This window comes from Haliotis cracherodii, unplaced genomic scaffold (assembly GCF_022045235.1).
Source record: "Haliotis cracherodii isolate W230 unplaced genomic scaffold, xgHalCrac1.p SCAF_7, whole genome shotgun sequence".
Taxonomy (NCBI): domain Eukaryota; kingdom Metazoa; phylum Mollusca; class Gastropoda; order Lepetellida; family Haliotidae; genus Haliotis; species Haliotis cracherodii.
In genome coordinates, this window is record NW_027266330.1 from 4,674,254 (window position 1) to 4,695,340 (window position 21,087).

Genomic DNA, 21,087 nt, shown 5'->3' on the forward strand with positions numbered 1-21,087 from the left:
ACACAGTCATATCCGTGTAAGTATATTGCTTCTCTTTCAATGTACTGCATACAGTCCTACCCTAGTGGTTCTATTACTACATTGTTTATGTCATGCAGACAGTCCTACCCTAGTTAGTGTTTCGCTTCTCTGTTAATGTACTGCAGACCGTACGTTCCTTGACGCCTTGACGGTCCAGTTTCTTGACGTCATTAACTGCATTAAACTCTTTCAGAAAATCATCCTTAGTGTCCCTGAACATTGCTCGGAGGGTTTCAGTTACATCCGTAAAGGTCACCAGAAATTACTGTAGCACCAACACTGTTTGGAAGGGGGTGTCCAGCAATCTCACCACATGAGGAATAATATCTGTATATGCTTAATTTACAATGACGCAAAACATGTTGATCCATATCTGCAACCACTGAAACATGTAGCAACAATTTAAAAAAAGTGTTATATTATTTATTGGTGACAACAAAAGATAAATATTAGATATGCTAAATACTTAATACGATCACTGTTGGTGTGCTTTAAGTTGAAATCAAAGATAACTCCAGATTTCAACACACCTGAAATGAAACACCACACAACACACAGTGAACAAACATATACTCTTCAAAAAAAGAAACTTGACACTGACTTTCAAAATGTAATATAATGCGATTGTTTCAAAATAGGACACAGAAACCATAATTGAAACACTGTTTGAAGATCAATGTACACAATGTTCAAAACATTAATCGTGTCACCTAGACAGACACACGTACACGATACAGTTAATGTTACAGGGGTACAGAAAATGTCAGTATCGGTTGTGCCCACCACGTGCATCAATCATCGCTTGACACCGACGACCCATAGATGCAATCAAGTTGTCAATAACACGCTTTTGGATGTGCTGCCATTCATGCTGAAGTGCATCAAGAAGCGCCGGAAGTGTTTGGGGCGGTGGATTCCTTCTGCAAACGCGTCGATCCAACTCGTCCCACAGATGCTCAATCGGGGACAAATCTGGTGACAGGGGTGGCCGAGGTAATGTCTGGATGTTGTTGTGCTGTAAGAAGACCTGACAAACAAGTGCAATATGCGGTCGAGCGTTGTCCTACTGGAACTGTCCGCCATGAACGTTGACGTGAGGAAGAACGTAGGATCAAGTCTCTGGAACGCACACCTGTCAATGCACTTGCAACATGCACGAGAGGCGTCCTACCACCGTGATGAATTCCGGCCCATACCATGACACTCCCGCCGCCAAATGGGACAACCTGCTGCACACAGCTGGGGGCGTAACGTTCACCCCGACATCTGTAGACACGTGCGCGCCCATCGGCACGTGTGAGTAGGAAACGGGACTCGTCAGTAAACAGTACATTTCTCCACCTTGCACATGCCCATCTAATCCTCTGTTGGCACCAAAGCAGATGACGTGGGGTCAATACATGACGTCGAACAGGCCTTCGTGCAAAAAGTCCAGCCTCCCTCAGTCTGTTGCGTACCGTTTGATCTGATATTCTGCGTACCCCAGGGATCTGTGTGGTTGTAGACATGGCTGTGGTAGTGCGGTCTCGGAGGTGTCGGAGCCGGATGTATCAATCTTTTGCTTGGGTTGTCACCCTTGGTCTTCCTGACCTTGGTCTGTCGTCAACTCTGTTGGTGTTGTTGTATCGGGTCCAGAGTGCGGAGATTGTCTGTCTGGATACGCCAAATTGCCTGGGCACTTCTTGCTGAGTTGCTCCAGCTTGTAATCTCCCAATGGCGTTGTTCCGTTGAGCTGCATTCAGTTTTGGCATTCTGTCACCGCCTCTACTGCCGTTATAAGGACTGTATGTACAGCCGTTGATGCGGATGTTTATACCCATTCAGCAGGGGGGCCTGCATGCCTAAATGCAGGATCCTGTGCTGCACGTTTTTTACAGGCGGTTGCGTTTGGATGAAACTGTAAACTTGATCCCCAAACGCTACGTTTATGTGCTTTGCATGTGTTTTCGCGAATTATAGACACATCATCTTTCTGTTTGACTTATTTGGTTCTCATTTAATGTAATTATTTTAGATATTTGGCAAAAAGTGGTTTTACATCCGTCAAGTTTCTTTTTTTGAAGAGTATATAAAGATGTAAATTCGACTGAACATTCGGGTATTTCAGCAAGCGGTCTCTACACAAGCCCTAATTACACTGTGTAACAAAGATCTGTTCGTGAACACAAAAGAGTTTAGCAATAAGTTGTCAACCATTCTCGAGGGGTATAAGATGTAATGTATCCTTTGTGAGAATCAAGCTGTCTTGCCTGTATTTGCCTGCTCCTTTATACGTAAGAAAGTACAAAAATAACAAACAAATAAATAATACACATGAACTGAATTAACAAACTAAAACTCTAAAGTGTCACACTGTGACAAAGCCACAAACACGTGCAATTGTTGACTATAGCAATAATTACACATATGTAATAGACCCAAATGTAAGACAAGTCATGCATTAAATATACATGCACGTGCGATCGACACTTACACACAGTTGTGTTCAGGCCAGTAAACAAACAATGACACAAAAGTACATATTCATCAGGACAAAGATCAAGCGATCCACTGGTGTCTTATCAGCTCCTTCACTGTTGAGATATTCAAAGACATCATAGTGCCCTTTCTGTGCTGCTTACATCAATTGTGTCAATGCGTACAACCCTCGGACGTTGACATTCATTCCACAATAATTTATGATCTGTTTAACGCAGTCCCTTCAGCACTGGCCTTATGTAGTGGCCTCATGTAGTGTCAGCAGTTGACGTTTTACGGGAACTTGTGTCAACATAAAGATGATGTAGGCTATCATTATTGCGTATTTTGAATGTTTCAGATAGACAGTTCATGTGATATTAAACTTCGTTACAAAAGAAAGCAACACATGGTCTTAAGGTAAGCTGGTTCCGATACAATTTGTAATAACCACTACCTGAACAAAATAATGTAATCATAATCTGTAATGTGAACCAAGGATCTCTAAATATCGTCACTGTAAAAGGCCGCAACTGGAAACCAACGCTCTATCTCGATCACATAGCGTAAGTAACAGTTTTACCATCAACAAAGAAACAGCAACAATAGTTTCCTTTGAGCCCTTAATAGAGTAGTCATGATGTGGTTTGTTATTCATCTGCGATTATGTATTACCTTCCATGTTGCATCAGCGTTGCCTGGGGAGAAAAGTATGACATAGAATTAAATCGGATTTAAGATATACAATCAACATCACTGTAAACACTGACTTATTCTATCGGCTTCAGTCTTAAATCATATCTGCAGCATCACTCTACAGATCTCTTCTGTTCGCCTCATAAATATTTGGTTACTTGTTTAATTGTGTGGTCACCTCAAGGTCATATTATTGTGAATGTTAACAATGCTGAGAAATTATTATGCAACATAACACTTGTCTTGGTGTGCTGAGACCGATCTGTCATGAAACTAATAGCTCCTTTAGGATGGACTTCTCAACGATGAGTGCTGTTATCGCATTGCTCATACTCTTGTCAATTTGTCGTTCCGGTATGGCACAATAGGCGATTTGATCTCGTCTGTGAAAGGGCTGGTAGGTGGCTTCTTTCTTTGTCTTTTGTTTTAACATTATAGCGTATAAAAGACATTCGTCAAAAGGAAACAAACAACTGTTTGTGAAATGCAACATGGTTTTATGTTGTAAATAAGTAACAGCAGCTTAATGTTTGGTTTGCCGTAGTACTGTACCCCTTTCAAACACTACATGTAATGGCCTGGTCTACTTTTTTTATTGGAAGTAGTTGTCAGAAACGCAAAATTTGAAATTTGGAAGGAGGCAGACGTGTCAGTTTTCACATTTTATGCATGATTGAAATTTCAAGTGTCTTTGAATGATACGTGACTGACTGTCGAATCTGAACCCTGCATAATCTTATAATAGTACTTTTTTTCTGATCTGCCTGCGAGTCAGTCTTATAACTCATCAAGGACTATTGATTTTGATTTTTAAGTTGGAAAGATGAAAACCATAATTTAAAAAAATAAATTTTATCTTTGTCTCCAATGTGTAAAATAATATGCATACATCTGAAATACATAGATTATTATGAAATATGCATTACAACGAGACTTACTGTAAATCATTACACTATACATGTTTATGTTAGTCTGCAACAATCATTATAGAGAGCCACGTTGTCTGTAGACTGGTTAACTTGCCCCTGAGCACTTGCGCTTCTCGCCTACAGCTGCTTGGAAGCAAAGGGCAGGGTACCAGTCCAGTTCTATCCGGACTATTTCATAATACAGCATTTCACTGCAGTGATACGTTGACTAATTTCAGTAAAGTGGGTCTGTCTGCATATGTTATGAGGGAAACGTTGACCAAGTTTCCTTGTAGCGAGATATTAGCACTTTTTGACCCCATGAGGACCCGAGGTAAAATGTGTCTCCAGCACCCCAGTGCTGGTAGATGGCTACACCTTTTTGTGTAATTTGCTGGAGAAAAATATCCCTTAATCCTCGGTCTTTGCAACTTTTAGATCCGCTGCAGCATAAAACTGTCTTTGTTGACACCCGATGGGTAGGTAGAAGGGGTGCTGAATCACTTTTTCTTTTCAACATGTCTTCCCAACTCCCTGGTAAGATGACATAAAGAAACTGACGAGACTATGACCCCAATTCGTTCCGACAAATGGCTACATTTCTTGGTTTTTAAACAAAAGAAGAAAGAAACAATTAAACTGAATCCATTTGCAATCCTCAAATGTTTCATTGGTATCTTCGGAGAGGTTGCAAATGTCACAAAGTTCAGAGACCACAATATGTCAACCTGTTCAAATTAAAAGAGTTCCTCAATATCGAGCCTGATGTCGGAGTGCACAAGACACTGAATACATGTAAGGGTATTGTACTTGACGGATGGGTTCACACATGATCCATCCATTATAATTAACTAGCTGTGTTTTGAGCGCCATGGTCAGCAATTGTTTAATCTGGTATTTTGAGACCAATAGCCTCCTGAGTGACATCAACTGTAGTTTCCGAATAAAACAGATGTACCACTGACTATTTCGTGCGTTTAAATTCTTTTATCAAATTACCTTGTCAACAAACAACATACTGTATCAATCCCTTATGACCTAGAGAAGACATAAGATAAACGAAGAACCATGGTATTTTAAAATAATTTATGAATTTAGATTAAGGTGCAGATCACATCACTTCATACCTCGGTTTTCAAACAACAGACAATTTAAAGTACAAATGGGCTCTACCTTGTCTAATCATGTCTGGTCACACTATTCAGCTTCAAACTTGATATTCTCACTAAAGTTGTGAACGCCTGTATTGATGGGTCACTTGTGGATGTGGTAAGATATGCATACAATAGAAATACAGCTATGTATAGTTCTGTCTTAACAAAATCAAAAACGGCCAAACGAAATTGGCTTCAAAATTTCTAAATGCAAACCAAACAATATTCATTTTTGTAGTGAATATAAACCTCACAACGATCCAGATTTAGATTATACTGTCAATCCAAATTTCTGGGCCTCATATTCGACTGTCATCGGGTGGGGAGTGGGGAGGGGATCAACCTTCCTTCCTTCTCTTATAGACTTGATTATTTACAGACCGCCGTCAAATAGCTGGAATATTGCTGAGTGCGGCGTTAAACAAACCACTCAAAAATATCCTATGGACAGTTTGTATGTTGAAGCCTACGAATCTCCCCTCTAACAATGTCGCCTTTAACTGCAAAATATCAGTAAATTGCCTTCAAATCAGTCAAACCAAGCCTACAATTGTATTTTCAACCCTCTGTTTGAAAACCTGTTTCGAAATATCACTTTACCGACTTCTTTCTTCTCCCTGGCAGATGGTGAAGCCAGAGGTGGACCTTACCCTCACTCAGCTAAAAAAGTCCGAAAAAAATCCTTTGCTATATCAACAAGAATACAACCAATTACGAACAATATATAATTCTGATAGATCCATTTTTAGACACGGGTCCAAGGAAGGCTGTACAGTTGAATGTTCCTCCATCATTGGATCCAAAACTGTCTCCTCAAGAATAATAGTTTAGTGTTGAGGCCTACACTATGTTAACAGCATTAACCTGTATTAAACAACAAAATCAATTTAAACACTGTCTCAATCTGGTGCCTTCAACCATTTAAAACTGTTTTGTCTTATCACAAAGACATTTTAGAACTATCCATTGATCTACTGGCCAAAATGACATTGTCTTTTGCTGGTTCCCAATTCATAAAGGCATAATATGTAACTAAAAATAACCAATGCGACGGCTAAAACTGCTTTTGACAAACCGTTATCTTCACTCCTTATCCCGTACAGTGATTTCAATCCAACCATCCAGAGTTATACTCGGGATCCAATACAAAAGAGATTGGACTCCCCTGTGAGAGGATGAACCTTCTAAGTGTATGCCCTGAGATAAAAGGTTCGCCTTAAAGCATATAAGGCTTGACAATGTTGACTACAATTGCAGGGATTCATATTACCAAACAGTCAATCTGAAAGATATTTTTCCCCGTGTAAGCGACCATCTCATTCTCAGCTACTTGAAAGGAGTGATCTGTATCATACATTTTAATTATGAATGTGAATAACAAATTGCTTATTCTAATTTGGTGTGATGCTCTTATCAACAAAGGTCATTGAATGAGCTGCCCAGGAGTTTAAGCACCATGAAGTTATTGTCTCCCTGGGTTAAATTCCTATCATAATCATTGTAACTATTATCAACCAGTGTTTTTAGCCAACTCACTGCTGAGCATATTTTAGATATTTGCTAGTTTTGTGCACAACCTCCAGAAGCAGAAGTGATGACGTAAATCCACCTTGGGTTTCATGCAGGTCCCCATGATCCCTAGTCAGGTGGCCTAGCTTTGGTTCTTGGTGGCTTATAAACACGTGTTTTGAACAGGTGTAACTGATATTATGATAAAATACATTTGATATATATAACTTTGTATTCATGACTCAATTGTATATATATCAACTTGTCCCCCTCTCTATATAGCGGAAATTATGCAAATGCGAATATCTGCATGTCTCCATGTGCAGATCTACTTTGAGTTGTGAAAACATATTACTAGATTTGTTTTCATAGTATGTTTGTTTTCTCCTTGTATGACAAAAATATTTAAAACTGAACTGTGCCATGTTCTCATTTCTTATTATGAACGTACCACATTTGTTACAATTTGTTTCATCTTCTGGGTTACGCATGTGGGATTTATGACAGTATCGGTCAGTATTGGTCAATGCATTACATGGCAGATATGCTCAAAAGGAAATCACCCAACTGACAATCATGTTAGCGCTCAGGATAAAATCAATGGGCACTACCAGCATACGAGTAGTAATACTCACATTATTCCATCAGTGGTCACTACGCGACCACCCCAATACAGGCGGTAAGGACATAGAAACTATGCCATTAAAGAAAAGACCGAAGCAATGCAGAAAATGTATGCTCTATGTACATGAGAAAAAAACATCATGTAACCAGCCATTCAAGTGCAAAATCAGCTCCCTAGTGTCTTGCATAGAAAACTGCAACACTTGGTATACACAGAAGGCCACTTATCCTTGGCACTCAAAGAGCTTGCTAATCATCAAACGCATAAGCAAAACACCTACTCAACAGTCTGAATAAAAATTCAACTCACCGTGGTCGAAAAAAAACTAATGACCACAAATCATTCTTCTGAGCGAACAATCCATATAAAGCACTGATCCACCTGCTCACTGACACAAAACAACTGTAAAACGAAAGGGAAACAAGACCCAACCCCAAAAAACTCAACCTCATGCTTTCTACTCACACTTAGGCACACAACCAACATATCAATCAGGCCAAGAAATCATCCGCTCATGGTACACAAAAGGCTCAGATCACCATCAAAGTTGTAGATTTCATTGCCATGGCATTTATCCAAATTACAAGCATGGAAATGAGTGTCAAAGCAAAAGCCTCCTGCATACTCACACTGGCTTCCAAATCATGAAATACAAAGGAACAAATACAAAATTCCAAAATAGGGTATGCCCTAAACCTTAATGAGCGCTCCTCTTAACAATCATGGACTTTTATTAGAGTGGAGCGCAAATAGCCATTAGAGCCACGGCAATGAGCTAAATGCACTCGACAAAAAGCATAAAGGCGACAGAGCCGCATGTCATTTTGAGACAGGGGACTAAACTCGGCGGCGAAAGAGCCAAATTCATACTACCTGCGTACACCCAATATAAAAAAGACAGAAAAAGGTAACCAGGGAGGACGACTTATCACCTTATCCACGGCAGCTGGACCTCCAATATTACCGAAACAAACGTTCGAAACTTTGAACCCCAAATAATCCTGTAAGGAAGAGAATTTATGGATATCAACTTCATGGCAGGATCTCCCAAACGTTGTGTTCCTTATAATTAAAAAAAGTCGACATCCATAAATTCTCTTCCTTATGTGTATCACTTTTAAATGCCTTTCAAAGACCCAAGTAATGTCCTTAAAACTGGCAAATGACAATGAATTACGCATAGCTAACGTCTACCACAGGGCTGTCCATGAAACGAACATGGAAGCGCGAGACCAGCTCAAATAGTAGGCAAACATGGAACAATCCTTGGTGACTCTAATGCCTAATGTCCTTTATCGGAAAACAGGAATGATTAATTAAATACAGCAATGTCCTAGAGAAATGGGTAGAAGACAATAATCTCATAACTCTAAACAACATCCATCCCACAGGTAATGACGATTTGATTCAGTTGACCTCAAAACTGCCACCAAGAACCTCGCCTCACATTGCCAGAGGCAAGTACCTGATGCCACATGGAAAGCGACCACCTATCCATATTCATCAAGGTAGGTAGACCACCGCAATTGGAGGAACAGTCCAATCCTCTACCCACATGGTACTATGCAAAGGCTTATTGACCCAAATTAAGGTCATTTAAATCCCCCCAAATTGCCTCGGATAATCCTTAGCTTTGTTGCCAAATTCTCACCTCTGCAATTATTGTCGCAGCTGAAAAGTCAAGTCCCAAAAGAGCCCACAAAACATATAGAATATGTTTACAACAGATGTCTTAAATATCTGAACGTATTGCAGGCAGTTTAAGACACATCTGTGGGTACCTCTAGGGACACTCAGCTGGACCTCTACAAATTACTTATCAGATTAATGAAAGAAGATGGCTGTGATGCCTTACACGCTGCAGACAAAAGTACTGTTTTGAGTCTCCTCAACACAAAGGCCTAAGGCTATCCACAGGTGCAGCAACAACACTGTTATTTATGGGATCCATGTCATACCCATAGCTCAAAAGCACATTCGGTTCGCCTGCCTGACGGCCAATCAGTATTCATTGCTGAATTTGACACGATAAATCATGCACTCAAACTCATACTGGAACTGCCGGAAGCAAGGCATTCATTCTCTCAGACTCGATACGTGCACTCACTATAAGCGATCCGCGGCAGAAACTCGAACTCTATACCAAATGCAATCAATAATATTCTGTAAGAATAAACAAAGCTATCAGACCAAAAGAAACAGTTGGAGCTGTGTTGGATCCCGTCTCACATACATATTCATGGAAATGAAAAAGCTGTCCCACTAGCTCAAGCTCAAGTTAGCACAAGGCAAAGCCAAGATACAGCCTATTCACTTCAGCAAATGAGAGATCAAAATCAAAGACTCCATAGCCAACACATGACAAACCCAATAAGACGCAAGTAAGATCGGCAGATAGCTATATTAAATTCAACCAACAATCCACAAAAAAAACTCGTACTCATAGTCAGACTCTTGAGCGATTTGATCTTGGGGAGTGCCTTGATACTCCTACACTGTACACATAAACATATTACTATGATCTTCCAGTAATAAATGAGCATTCGTATCACAGCGTTCTAAACAACTAAATATCAACTTTTCTTTCAGATTGTCTAACGAATGAATTCATATTGAGAAAAAATGTGCTTCTGCATATTGTTATGCAGTTTTTATGCATATTATTATGCTGTTTCCACAAGTTCAGTGTTATTTATGGAACAGACAAAACCACATTTACAAACTACCCATTACTCTGATCTCTCTGGAAATTATTTTTGATATGTATTTTATAATTACTGATTATATTTCTGGGCATGTTAATATAAAATGTCAATGCCAGAGAATAATGAGACGAAGCAGATTTCTTGTCAGTAGCATATGAATGGATCTCAGGTGATTGCAAAAAGCGTAGGTATGCCATTCTCTACCGGCAGAACCCGCCACTCTTACGATTTGCTTTAACAAGAATTTGTTTAAAAACGTGTAAATATAGTTTTAGGTTCAACTTCAGCTCAATACACTCAAAATGAAGATGCTTACCGTATATACCCAACCAGTAAGTTGGTTAGAAACAAAATTAGTAGCAACACACCGATAGTGATAATACCAGCAATAGTTGTGCTCGACAGTACTGGTGTGGTCTCCGGTCTTGCTTCGTTTTCTGAAATTATATATAGTTTGCCATGCGAGGAATATATCACCGATTTCAGTGTTTAATTATTTGTTTTATTGATAAAGAATGCAGCTGTTTGTTTCGATAATATTACGTCAGCTGCATTTCACTGTTTCCCAGTATACTTCAAGAGTTACCATGCTTACTGATACATATTTTAAAGTTCTTGGCCGATGCAATGTTCATGTCTGTACAACACTACTCTATGTACACACGGTTCAACATGCTGTAACGTACAGACGTGAATCTAGGTATATGACTACTGTATTGTACCAAAAAACATCCACCATGCTGGATACAAAGGTACAAATGTCCATCTAGGTACATTCCTAATCTATTGTACGCAAAGCCCACTATGTTGTAAGGTAAAGATTTGCATCTAGGAACGTGATTAGTTTTACACAGTTCCACGTGATAACGGTAAGAGATCTTGGAACATCACTTCTGTATCACATAAAGTCCCCCATGTTGTACGGTACAGACGTGCAACTGGGTACATTACTACGTTAGTGCACACATTAAATTTCTTAACTAGATATTGTATTGACAGATATCCTTGTTAGGTGATGATGTTTGAAATGGAGTTTGAGGTTGCTTTCCAAATGCACTTACATAGTGATGTACATGCACATGAGTGTGTGTAAGTGTGCGTGTGTGTGTGTGTGTGTGTGTGTGCGTGCTTGGGTGTGTGACATATTGCAGTTTAGTTCACTCTTCAACATGCCCAAAAAGGCCACCAGACTACACGACTGATGTTGCTCACACTGGATTGAACTTATGTAGAAGTGTCTTAGGTAAATGTCATCTATCAATTTACTATTTTCATTCGTCTCCTCACATGCAACTTGAGAACACATACGCACATTTGCTGTGTGTAACTAAATTACATTTGTAATGTCATACCTTCACAAAAATATCCCCTTTTGCCATCCTTACATCCAAATGTACACGTTCCATCTTCTTGAATACAGACGTTCTGCATACAGTTCTTGCTGCATACCTTGTTGCATTCATCACCATACCAGCCTGCAAAGCATCCTTCTGAACACAGGCCACTTTCTATGTGACAGTGAACAATGTTTGTGTTAGGACGAGGACGACAGTGAGCACTGCATTTTCTGTCACATGCGTCTCCATATGTACCCCAGGAACACCAGGTGTTACCACATACGCTCGATACTGCAACAGAGGAACAGAAACAATCTAGAGCAGCAGACAAACTTTAATTTCTTATCATGGAAAGCGTGTTGTTGCTGTTATTGTATTGAGATGCATGATTGTCTGTGAAATGTACTTGCGGAAGTAACATGTTCATTGACTACAATCCAAATAGTTGATTCTGTATGTAGATGTGCACATATTGTGTCAGTAAAGGACAATGACGCGTATAATAGTGCTTAGTATGTGGTTTGCTTGGTTTTCCTTGTGTGTTTTTTTGCACTAATTTAACTAGCAGGCAAAAATTGGATTTGACCAAAAGATAATAAACGCTATAAAGACACTGCAATTATGACATCCGTATCCCCATCGAATAACTGTTTATTGTTTCTTTCATATTTAACCAACATCCCATATGGGTGCATACCTCTTTTTTCAAGCGGTTTAATTGTAAATGGACTGTCTAGAAATATTAGCTTTATGTGCAATAAATGAGAGGTAAATGAAAGATAATTAATAATTGACAATGAATGAAACATTATACTCACTTAACATGGTCACAAGTGTGCATAAAGTGAACATTCCAGAACCTGAGTATCAATCTTTCCTCACTTGACCTGGAAATAAATAAATCTTGCAAGATATCCAAGTAACGATAACTTTAATTTATTTGTTAGTATGATACCTGTGGATTGTTCGTTAAAGTGTTCCCACAACTCGTTCAGCATAGGAAGCTTTAGTTTCATTCTGGGTCACATAGTAGGTAATACACTTACTATGTAAATACGTTTTCGCTTTCTTATTCTCGAATGTCCTTAATATCTTAGAAAGTGTTGCCTGAGAGAATATCCAATTCAAGGCTTAAATGATAGACTCACGCTTTTAATTTTTCAACGAGTCGAACCCACAGATACCTTGTAAACTGGTGTTGATATCTATGAGTAGGTATCTTATTCCTTCATTTTCAGAAGCTACATTTGAGAGATGAGCCAAATGGGGAAGGCTACCGGTAAAGTGACCACGTGGTCGATATTAAGTTAGAGCGGATTCATTATCTACACTGTCATCCCACTAAAATGAAATAAAATGAGCTAAATAGCTTTAAAACTGACCGCGTAGTGCCTTGTCAAAGAATGGTATTAATAAAATTTGAGTAATTTGTTTAAGTGAGAAAACGTATGCTGACATTGTTAGTTTCCGTTTGTAATAAAACATTAATTGTTATAAGCAAAGGTACATCCTTGCTATATCGAAAAAAATTATAACATTGATTACACAACGCGCAAGTCGAAGTGTTGCCTTTGTACCTTAGACGTCTGTTTGTATCAAACATAATCAATACCCAATATTAAACCATTATACTCGCAGTTTTGTTTGTTGGTTTGTTGTTTTACGCCGCACTCAGCAATATTCCAGCTATGTGACCGCGGCCTTAACAAAGTGTGGCTGGGCCAGACAATCCAGTTACTGACATCATGAGCATCGGTCAACGCAACTGACCACCCGATCCCGTCAGTCGCTTCTTGCGACAATCATACTCGCAGTTGTACAATGGACTGTACAACTTGATTTTTTAATAATTACATGAATGAGTTGTCAATAAAATTTATGCATTTAATAGGAGTATGTAATTAAAGGACAAACACTGTATCATGTTTTGTTATCGAGCTGACGTCAAGAACCTGGATTCCCATTATTCATGGTCAGTCTGGAATAACATCAAAACTCTCATCCTCAATATTGTAATAGTAAACATAGAAGCAGATACTTTCTTGATGTTTCTTTTTTATCGTTTGAGAGATAGACAACTTTGAAATAATTATCATGAAAAAAAGAAATTCGCATCACAAACATGTATCATTGACCGAAGCCGCCGGTATCTGGTATTAAAATTGGCACTCGTGAAGAGCAACCTCCCCGTGGTGAGTGCTGGGTAACGCTAATAGCTCTTCCCCTGTGTGGAACCGGGGCAGAATGAGACCTCACCACCCCATTGCTGGTCGTAAAAGGCGACCGAACTGGGCAACCTGTTTGCCGTGGGTTGCGCCCCTGTGTCGGCGGAGGACGGGATTCTGGAAGTTGAGGGCACTGGTTCCAGGAACAGTGTTTCCTTTGCCCAACACACTACTTTGACCGTTACTTCGCCTAGACGGGTGGTAGAAGGGGCCCGATTCTATCAATCAGCTGGTCACGCCATGCCCTGTGCATGGTATATATCCATTTTGAATATAACCTTATATTCCACCTAATAATTATGGAAAACATCACATTTTGATTACAATAGAAATCTGCCTAGAGTCCTAGAAGGCGATGGCTCATGGGCCAATCTGGCATTACGGACCTCCGCCGGGTTCTATTTGTCAGCAGATAACTGTCTAGGGCAGAACCAGCCTGACTTTTAACCCTGTTTGACAATAAAAGCTACCTGTGTCCTTATTGCGTGAGCATAACACCCTTGTAGCCCTGGTGTTTGTAGTCGGTTTCCACTACATCACTGTCCTTATTGACACTCCATGGTGGTTGGAGAACAGGGGTGTCGAATAACTTTCTTTCATTATGGCTACCCCACACTTATCCGGTTCTCGCACAAAAAGTAATCGCAGGCATATTGATTCAGATCCTGCAGTATCTTCAGATGAGGATTCTGTACCACATGTTGATTCTTGGCCACGTTTTCTGGTTATTGAAGGTGTTGATGGTGAACCCCTCAAAATCAACCCCTTTGTAGTATCAAAATCTATTGGAGGAATATGTGGAACTGTAAAAAATGTTACTCGTCTCCGGTCCGGTTCATTACTTGTGGAATGTGCACGGAGACAACAATCTCAATATCTGCTCCAGGCACATCATTTCGCTGATACTGAGATTGGTGTCTCAGTTCACAAAACTCTGAATTCCTGTAGAGGTATTGTTCGCGACTATGCGAAATGCCTTTCAGATATGTCTGAAGATGAAATTGCTGCAGAGCTTAAAAATCAAGACGTTACATCTGTCAAAAGATTCTCTAGGAAGGATGGTGATACATTCATTAAAACGAATACCTACCTTTTTACGTTTGCACTGACAAAGCTCCCTTCTTCCATCAAAGCCGGGTATTTCAACATTGGGGTGGATGTACACATCCCCAATCCACTCCGATGTTTTAAATGTCAACAGTTCGGACATGGACCAAAATCCTGTCGCAACAAACAAGTTTGCTCCCGCTGTAGTAGAAACCATGATGGCACTGAGTGCACAGAAACCATCAAGTGTGCAAACTGCAGTGTCACGTGAACACATGTCCTTTTCAAAATCATGCCCCTCTTTTGTCAGACAAACTAAGATTCTTAAAATCAAGTACAGCAATGACAGTTCATTTGCTGATGCAAGTAAATTACTAGAGAAGGAGTCATCCCCTTCCCCTTCTACTCTATCTTACTCTGCAGCAGTTTCCTCTTCAACTCTCATAGTAGATCATGGGTGCTAAACGGCAATTAACTGGGTCTCCGATGTGCAGACCATTTTATACAAAATTAAAAAATTTACAAAATTGATGCTGCCGTCACCCATACTTCCTCTACATCAGGTTCACAAACTGAGCTTTCAGCAGAACCTGACACTGTACCTGACCCTGAAACTCCCCCGAACCTGTGGCTGTATTGAAACAAAATGTAACTGTTACCAGAAAAGCAAATAAACAACAAAAGAAAAAGGAGTCTAAGGCCCTTAAACACATTGAGGTGCCTTCTACATTGACAACACCACTGGAGGTTCATAACTCTTTTGAACCTCTAGATACTCCATCGCTGCCATTACAGCAGGACCTTCCCCACGCTCCCGTTCTCCAATTGAGCCTCCATGAGTTGCTCCCCCAATTTAATCAAATGGAATTGTAGAGGACTTCGGAACAATTTCAATGATCTTCAGCTATTAATGCAGGATTTCAAACCATCTGCATTTTGCCTACAAGAAAACTTTCCTTAAACCAACAGATAATTTTGATTTACGACAGTATGATTCTTACCATTGCTTTTCTCCTCCGGGAGCGATATCAAACCTGTAATTAGATGTTACATACGAGATTTGATGCAAAAGAAGTGGGACACCCAGGTAGGTATAAATAAATTACATGACATTAAGCCAAATATCGATTACACCTACTTGGGTTGTCAGTCCAGAATTGAAGAGGTCGTATTAAGACCATGTCGTATTGGCCATTCTCGTTACACAAATGAATATATGTTGAAAGGTGAGGATCCTCCGTTCTGCATCCCTTGTGATGAAAAAATCACGGTCAAGCATGTCCTGCTTGACTGTGTTAATTTTTCTATCACAAGGGATAACTATTTCAAGGTTAAATCTATGCAGGATCTTTTTAATACTATTAGTTGTCATTTAATTATTGGCTTTTTAAAGGAAATACATTTTGGTTTTTTGGTTTTAACATTAGTAGAATAAATTGATATCTATGAATGTTTGTGGCTGTATCCTCGAAGGGGGTTAATGAAGTGTAAATTTTTTGTCCCCCTGAGAGGGTATCGTAAGTCCACAATATTCAAAGTATGTTATTCCTACTATAGTTTTAGTCGTAGCATATGTGTACTTTTAATTTGGCTAAATTTCCCAATAACCGCGAACAGCTGAAAGGCTGATGTAAATCCGGCTGAGGTCCATGCAGGTAGCAAAAGTACTGTAAGTCCCCATGGACCCCAGTATGGTGATCTACCCTCAGTTGTTGGAGATCAATAGCCTGATTTTATAATGTATTGTTATGTATCGTAGTATCCATTTTATGATTCAATACTAGTTTTAACTATTTCTCTGTGATATGTCTAGTTATTTTACTGCCCGTCGTTGGCAGGTTTTTATATGTTTCAAAGTATTTATAATCTTTAATCTTGATAGTCACGATATGGCTGAAATATTGCCAATGTGACTTAAAACTTAACTCACTCACTCACTGGTATTAAAATTGTGTTATTTTCAATGTTTATTAACGAGACGATTTCTATACAACAAAATTGTTATTTTGTTTGTATAGACAAGGATCCCGAAGACAAAATACATCTTTTAATTCAAAGGGAACAGTTGGTCGTAATCCGCACGTGATATTTAGGTGATCGTTTATCATAAAAAAAAAATTGTCATTATTTTGGACAATAATTGAGTCAATACATTCCCTCTTCTTATCGCATTGCCGTTAATATATGGCATTGTTCATGTTTAAAAGTTGCGTCTCATGAACTTCAATAGAAAGCTTGGTAAGAGCATATGTGAGGCAGTAAGAAACAGATCGCGATGAGGAATGATGAAAGGTGCCCGATGAAGCAAAAGTAAAATTTTACTTTTAGTGAGGGATCTGTAGTGTCCATGTGCTGACTTAATGCTGCATACAAGTGCGTCCGACGCCGTGGTACCTTTGTGATACCTCTAAACAATTTCAATTTTAAAGGCTTTAATGGACAGGTTTTGTAATTATTTCAGCCCATACGTAAAAAAACCTATTTTTTCACACATATTAAAAAGCATTCAGTTTTCACATACCCTTTTAATTTAGCTGATTCTCCCTAAACGGTGATCAACCATGTGGTCCCTTTAGCGGTAGCATTAAAACCAACAATCGGTCAAACCTACATGTGCTTGGGTTGTCAGTCATGACATGACGAGGTTGTTTTACGACGATGCCTTTTTGTCCTCAGTCGGTTTACCCACGAATATCTGCTTAAGATAGACGAGGACGAACCTCCTAAGTTTACCCCCTGTGATGAAAGGTTCACCAAGCATATGTTGCTTGACTGTGTGGATTTTGCAATTATAAGGGATTCACATTGTCAAAGCGTAATTCTGAGAGTTCTCTGTTGCGGTCAGCGGGCATCTTATTATCATCGATTTGATAGAAATTGGTCTGTATAATAAATTTTAAATGTGGATAATTAAATGCTTGTTTTTACATTTGGTGTGATGCTATTATCAACTGACATTATTGAAGGCTCTGTCCAGGGGTTAAAGTATCATACAATCATTGTCCAACTTTGTGACACGTAATCCTATCATAATCGATATAACTATCATCAACCAGTGTTTTTAAGCCAACGCATTGCTGAGTGTTTTTTAATATTGTCTGGTATTGTGCACAACCAAGAGTGGCTAAAGTGATGACGTAAATCCTGCTGGCATTCATAACTATAGAGCAGGGACTGGGCTATTATCATTCACAAACCCGAGCTTGTATGTGTACATAAAATCGCAGGTATATTGGACTGCCTTCCTCACAGTATGTGCCAAACTCGCTAGGTGACAGCGATACATTGATTATATAATGTCTGTTTGTTATGGTCTGGCCCAGACTCGATTATTTACAGACCGCTGAGTGCGGCGTCAAATAAGAAACAAACAAACAAACAAAAGTTTCAAGTTACTGCTACATAGATCGGGTATTCATTGAAGAGTGAATATGGCTTTACGCCGCTTTTAGCAATATTCCAGCAGTATCACGGTTGGGGACACCAGAAATGAGCTTTACACATTGTAGCCATGTGGAGATTCGAACAAGGGTCTTCGGCGCGACAAGCGAACGCTTTGATAATAGGCTACCCCACCGCCTCTATCCATGTAGGATAAAATCACAGGCAAGATCGTTATTAAACATGGAAGATGACATATAACGTTAGGTGTGAAATAAAGTTGTCGTTTGAATAGGACGTGAATACCATATGCATATATAAATATGTGATTATATAACACGGCACAAAATAGTTATTCCTCTTTCTCTACAAAGTCATTTCTCATTTCTACGTTGATGACTGAACCATGTTTATACAAAATGACACTGAAATTATTATCAGTTCGCATATATTTACTTACCGAAATATCTGGGACGATACGTGTTGGCTCCCAAACAGACACTCCCCGTGAGTCTGTTACAATCCCTTTAGAAATACTTAAACGAAAGACTACACAATAGTACCCACACACGGTACGTGACAAGAATTAAGTGTTGAGTTTGAATGGATATTGAACACGCGAGAGAAGTATTTTGTAAAGATAGAAACAAACAGGTGTGGTTACATACATATAGATACAAAGAAGGTGAAGAAAAACATATTCATGAGTAAATTGAATAGATAACGCAAAGAACACCTTTTCACTTTCAACTCAAACAGACAGCCCACACCCGTGAGTCAATCTCGGGGTATTTGCAGCGCAGCCAGCCACCTTGCTGTATAACGTATATTGGTTACACTACATTCTGACCTTCCAAGTGCAGAACTGGTGACTGTCATGTTTAGCATTGATTTTCAAAGACAGCAATTTCAAATGAGGGCATTTTGTAACATTATTGCTGCCAAATGTTTCAAATGTATTAGGTCAGTAAGGACTGGATCTTATATTTTTCACTAAAATCAAAATATTGTTAGAATAAAGCAAGGTTGGCTTCACGTAAACTACAACGGCTGCATGTTGTGATCGGCGTGGGATGCTGACTAAATGTGTTCAAAGAAAAGGAATAGATATACCTATTATTTGAACACATGTATTATGACTATATTGCCCCAAAACAGCAAACGTATCACTCTAAAATGTAACCACCATGATGTTGAACAAAAGTGAGAGCAGAAATACACTACACCACCACAATCACCCCTCTTTGTTTGTCAATATGATCTCTGCTGATCTTCACCTTCGGTGCATGCGGAGGCAGGAAACGGTCACGCTCACTATTTGATAGTGATTCACAAACAAATGCTGATGATATATACTGCACAACAAAAGTTCCTGTGACATTGAATAAGATTTAATGCAAAGTTATGTTTTTTACCAAATCTGAAACAATTTCGGTTTGCAACAGATAAAAGACTATTGTAAGTGTTCAAATGGTTTAATTTGCCATACTGACTTCAGAAAATGCGTGATGTCATAAAAAAAACATGAACAATGTCAATTTACAAATCAGTAGCGTGTGTGTCCACCTCTGGTTGTGATGCAAGCAACACATCTTCGTCTCATGGAATGGAACAGGCGTCGCACAAAGTCCTGTTGGATATCTGTCCATATTTGCTGGAGCATGTTTCGTAGTTCCTGGAGTGTCTGTGGAACACGTGGTTGACGTCGAAGGCGCCGATCCATCTCATCCCACATGTGCTCGATTGGTGAGAGATCAGGGGAGCGAACCGGTCAGGGGATGACATTCACGTTGTTTTGTTGAAGAGAATTGTTTTGTTGAGCAATATGAGGCCGGGCGTTGTCATGTTGCAAGATAATGCCTTGGCCATGACGACGCAAAAACGGTAGAACAACAGGGCCGATGATCTCGTTGCGGTAGCGCTGTCCATTGAGATTTCCCTCTACCACTATCAAACGGGTCCTCTGTCTTGGGGTAATCCCACCCGATACCATAACGTTGCCGCCTCCGAACCGACCTTCTTCCGTGACACAATGATTAACGTAACGTTCACCTCGACGTCGGTACACTCGAATCCGTCCATCGCTGTGGCTGAGGTGAAAACGAGACTCGTCAGTGAATAGAACTTGTCCCCATTGCATGGCCGTCCAGCGTAGACGCTGTCTGCACCACTGCGCTTGACGGTGACAATCCCTGCACCTCTGAGGCGACAACGTACGGTGTGTGAAGATATTCGTCGAAAGCCAGGGATGATTTCGTTGGTGTGTTGTTCGAATCCAGTTGTCGATTATTGGTTACGCGTGGCCTGCCTCTTCGAGTAAGGTCTCTGACTGCATTCGTCTGTTTCAAACGTTGCCATAAACACCAAATGGTGTTTCAGTGGACGTTAAATTGTCTTGCAACATCACGTTGAGTCGATCCTGCTTCAAGCATACCAATGGCTCGCAGACGCTCATTTTCGGACAGGCGTGGCATTTCGTAATGTTGAATAATTGCGTAATTTTGTTGTTTTTTGAGTGGTTGTTGTCAGCACGATGCTAAACAATGCATATGGAATCCCGTTAACGCACATGTTTTTTATACCCATTCCTGGGTTTTGAAATGCATGGGGCTTGCATAAAAGTCAACTTTTGCATGGAATGCATGCTTTTCTGTAGAAGTTGCGTTTTGCGACTTGATTCCATACATGTACTACAATATTGAAAACCAAACTTTACTTGTTTGAAAAATACACTAAAATATTGGTGTCACAGGAACTTTGTATAGTCGGAATCCTTTAAGGGACTCTGCGCTTAGTAGAGTTTTCTTATGATTATGGAAAGGGTTATTGCTGGGTTATTCAACACCAAGTTGGTAAAACAGAATGCAGTGCCGACAGTGTCATCGTTCAAATTCCAACTAATTCATTACGAAACCTACGGCGGAAGTTTATTTAGTGGTTTGGTTGTGATGTCCGCTGCTGATGGCATATATTTATGATACAAAGTTTTCTGATCATCAACACAGGTGTCCCTCACTAGGTA

At 39.7% G+C, this 21,087-nt stretch overlaps 1 long non-coding RNA gene across 1 annotated transcript; it reads right to left on the reverse strand.

The window, feature by feature from the left end:
* Positions 1–3,151: 3,151 nt before the first annotated feature.
* On the reverse strand, positions 3,152–18,584 carry LOC139448467 (uncharacterized). The gene is made up of 5 exons (XR_011652088.1): positions 18,526–18,584; positions 12,231–12,299; positions 11,428–11,703; positions 10,392–10,512; positions 3,152–3,176 (listed from the first exon to the last, which is right to left on the reverse strand). It is a non-coding gene; the product is annotated as an uncharacterized lncRNA (long non-coding RNA).
* Positions 18,585–21,087: the final 2,503 nt, after the last annotated feature.